Consider the following 5,000-nt stretch of genomic DNA (forward strand, 5'->3'; position numbering starts at 1 on the left):
ACTTACACACACATACACACTTACACACGCACACACACACACACACATACACACACACACACACACACACTACACACACACACACACTTACACACACATACACACTTACACACACATACACACTTACACACACATACACACTTACACACACAGACACACTAACACACACATACACACTCACACACACATACACAATCACACACACAAATACACACTCACACACATACACACTCACACACATACACATACACACACACACTTACACACACATACACACTCACACACACATACTCACACACATACACACTTACACACACATACACACTTACACACACATACACACACATTCACATACACACTTACACACACAAACACACTCACACACACATCCACACTCAGAAACACACACATTCACACTCACACACACATACACACTCAGAAACACACACATTCACACTCACACACATACACACTCAGACACATACACACTTACACAAAAACATATACCCACTTACACACACATACACACTCACACACACATACACACTCACACACACATACACACTCACACACACATACACACTCACACACACATACACACTCACACACACATACACACTTAAACACACATACACACTTAAACACACTTACACACTTAAACACACTTACACACTTAAACACACTTACACACTTAAACACACTTACACACTTAAACACACTTACACACTTAAACACACTTACACACTTAAACACACTTACACACTTAAACACACATACACACTTAAACACACTTACACACTTACACACACTTACACACTTACACACACATACACACTTACACACACTTACACACTTACACACTTAAACACACTTACACACACATACACACTTACACACTTACACACTTAAACACACTTACACACTTAAACACACTTACACACTTAAACACACTTACACACTTAAACACACTTACACACTTAAACACACTTACACACTTACACACATAAACACACTTACACACTTAAACACACTTACACACACTTACACACTTAAACACACTTACACACTTAAACACACTTACACACTTAAACACATAAACACACTTACACACTTAAACACACTTAAACACACTTACACACTTAAACACACTTACACACTTAAACACACTTACACACTTACACACACATACACACTTACACACACTTACACACTTAAACACATTTGCACACTTAAACACACTTAGACACTTAAACACACTTAAACACTTAAACACACTTACACACTTAAACACACTTAGACACTTAAACACACTTAAACACTTAAACACACATACACACACACATACACACTTACACACATACACACTTACACACACATACACACATACACACTTACACACTTACACACATACACACACACACATACACACTTACACACACTTACACACTTACACACACATACACACTTACACACACATACACACTTACACACACATACACACTTACACACACATACACACTTACACACACATACACACTTACACACACATACACACTTACACACACATACACACTTACACACACATACACACTTACACACACATACACACTTACACACACATACACACTTACACACACATACACACTTACACACACATACACACTTACACACACATACACACTTACACACACATACACACTTACACACACATACACACTTACACACACATACACACAAAATAACTGAATGATGCTTACTCTGCTGTCAGAACAAACAAGTTATACTTCTCTGGTACTAAATTCTAGACACAAATGCTTCAACAATCATGAGTATGTCTAATCACAAGGCCGGTGACGTACCGCTCTTTACTGAATAAACAATGTGAATATCTGAGACAATTTGGCCAAGAAACCATGGCCTAATCTAATCAATATCCCCAATGCTAATTGCAATTTCTGAGGTCAAATTGTGCAAGCCTCATGCATTTACCTACTACATAGCATATTTGTAACACAGGCATTAATGAACAAAGGTATCATCTTCTAAGTATTAATCATATACCATATTTACACGCTTATAAAATGCAGAAAAGGGGTTATAAGCATCAAATTTATTTAAATATGAATAGCAAACATTGCATGATTTTTCTTTTACACAAAACCTAACCCTAACACCTCATTACCAATCACAAACATTTTCCCTAACAATCCAACACATGGATTAACCCATTACAGACGGAGATAAATTTGTTTGCCCAGCCTCCAGGATAGGTTTTATTTTAGAGAGAGACTGCTTGAAGCAATATAATTTGAATCATCCCACTCTCTATCAGTCATTGTAAAGCTAGAGCGGTTTCTGCTTTTTATTTTTTTGTGTTTTATTGAGTTTAGAGACTTATATGTGCTATATGACAGGCTCTATCAGTGCTGCAGTTGACTAAAATTGTAGTATGTTATCCCTATTAGCTCATTATTTTCTTTATACTCAATGTGATAGAAGTATTTTTGTGCTGTCATGAACGAATACGAAACATATAACCACCTACAATAAAGATAACAAGAAGAGGTAGGGAAGAGGAATGAAACCTGTGCTTGTGACTGTGAGTGCCACAGTGAAAGGCATCCATATTGGCACAGGAGCACATTTAGACAACTGGGTATGCGATTGAGTCAACCTTCCCGTTCCTCATTCTGTCTGCACATCCTTCATTCACAGCAGTACTTTTAGAGCAAGGGTTTCATCAACTTAGTGTGATGCCATCGCGCTTATAGAGACAGTGCCTTGCTAGATAGATTCCGTGGATGGTGCCGATTCAAGCTCCTCTCTTCTCCTGCTGGTGCTAGGAAAAAGTGGTACCATCTAAGTTTTGGACGTTAAGGTAGCATGATATTACGATAATTATAGTAATTATGACTGCAGTAGCCATCATCACTCATTCCTTTTTCAGAGCAAAATAAAATAGCACAGTGATCCAAAATCCCCAAACGTCATTTACGTCATGACGCCCGTCGTCAGGCCAAAGCTCCTACGCATGTATGTCATGACACCCGTCCGCAATGGGTCAACCTGGTGTCAAAAGTTAGGAAAATGCTATTACAAAGTATTTACCTACATTTTAATTATCCACTTACATGAATTTGATTCAAAATTAAAGGTAACATGGAAATGCTTTTACTTTTACTTTTAATTAAAATATGATATGATAAACATAAAAAAGCAATACTAGTAATCAATAGTAACATAACTATACACCACTCTGTCAGCCAATTTGAAAGCTGTTCAAAGCACTTGAAATCTTAAAGCAGTTATTATGTTCTTGAATAACAAATGTTTGAGGAAAACTTGCTACTTCTTTCAGTATCCTAGGTCTATGTAATATAGAAATTGCAATAATCTAATGGCTAATTTGCAAATGTAAATATCAAGTTCTGGCAGCATTATTTTCACACACAAAACTACACACATAGACATGCACATGAGTAAGCAGGCATGCATGAACCCATCCATATCCATATCCATATCCATATCCATATGCATATGCACATACACGAGTACACACACATGTACATATACATGCGCAAGTACATGTATACGCACACGCACACAATCATATACATGCATGTGGACACGCATGTGCACATACACACACACATATATATATACAAACACACATACTAACACTTTCTCGCTGTGTGAATATTTATTTGCATACCAATATATTGAACCATATCCTCTTATTGTGGAATTTATGTAGTTATCATGATACTTATATATACAACCAAGTCACCCAAAAAGATTTTCATTTCCCAAATACTAAGAAATAAAAAACAATTAGGATAAAGCTAAAATATATTCTAACTGTAATAGGCTTGTAATCACACAAAATATATCACTATCCCTTACTAGACAGTATCATATAAATTCACCTTCAATATATTACCTTCAGGATATGAGTAACCTGTGACATTAATCCCATAAACTACAATGTTTGCTATACAAAAACTGAACAAACAGAAAAATAAACAAAACGTTTTTTTAATGAAATGAAGATCATACCTTTTCAGGTGTTAAAATAATGACTCAAGAAATTTTTTCATTTTCAATATTTTTTTGGATGATAACCATTTTCTTTCTTGTTACATCGGAACTTAACCTCCTCTTCTGAGAGAAAGTAGCTTATAAGCGTGTAATTACAGTACTCCAAAATGAGAAAGGAACTGAAAAGCTGATGCACATAAGTTTCTGATTTAGATATAAATGTGGACTTTTTGTTTCATCAAACAATATTCAAAATAAAAGTTCAAGGGAAATACACATCTAAACAATCAATACCTATAAAGAAAGATTTGTTTTTAATCCATGCATTAGGTTTAAATCAGTGATTCAGTAACAAATGATAATTTTTTCTGGTAAAACAATATTAAACAAAATCACATATGAACAGCCAATAATTTCTCCACCCCCCTCTCTTTCTTTCTTTCTTTCTTTCTTTCTTTCTTTCTTTCTTTCTTTCTTTCTTTCTTTCTTTCTTTCTTTCTTTCTTTCTTTCTTTCTTTCTTTCTTTCTTTCTAAGTTCTTGGTGGTCTTTCTTGTCTTTCGTTTCATTTGCGGTGTTCTTTCGTTCTTTTCTTTTCTTTCTTTCTTCTCGCTCTCTCCTCTCTGCTTGCTCTCTCTCTATCTCTCCCCTCTCATTCGGCTTGCGCTCCTCTACTATTCCTCTCTCATCAGCTCTCGCTTGCGCTCTCTCTCTCTCTCTCTCGCTTGCGCTCTCTCTCTCTCTCTCTCGCTTGCTCTCTCTCTCTCTCTCTCTCTCTCGCTTGCTCTCTCTCTCTCTCTCTCTCTCTCGCTTGCTCTCTCTCTCTCTCTCTCTCTCTCTCGCTTGCGCTCTCTCTCTCTCTCTCTCGCTTGCTCTCTCTCTCTCTCTCTCTCGCTTGCTCTCTCTCTCTCTCTCTCTCTCTCGCTTGCTCTCTCTCTCTCTCTCTCTCTCTCTCTCTCCTCGC

General features: G+C 36.8%; 1 protein-coding gene across 1 annotated transcript in view; it reads right to left on the reverse strand.

Moving 5' to 3' along the window:
- sxc (O-linked N-acetylglucosamine (GlcNAc) transferase sxc) overlaps nucleotides 1-5,000 on the reverse strand; it is a 99,138-nt gene that overhangs the window by 69,732 nt on the left and 24,406 nt on the right. The gene's annotated exons all lie outside the window — the stretch shown is intronic.

This window comes from Penaeus japonicus, unplaced genomic scaffold, assembly GCF_977035675.1.
Source record: "Penaeus japonicus unplaced genomic scaffold, GWHDUDI00000001_assembly GWHDUDI00000023, whole genome shotgun sequence".
Classification (NCBI taxonomy): domain Eukaryota; kingdom Metazoa; phylum Arthropoda; class Malacostraca; order Decapoda; family Penaeidae; genus Penaeus; species Penaeus japonicus.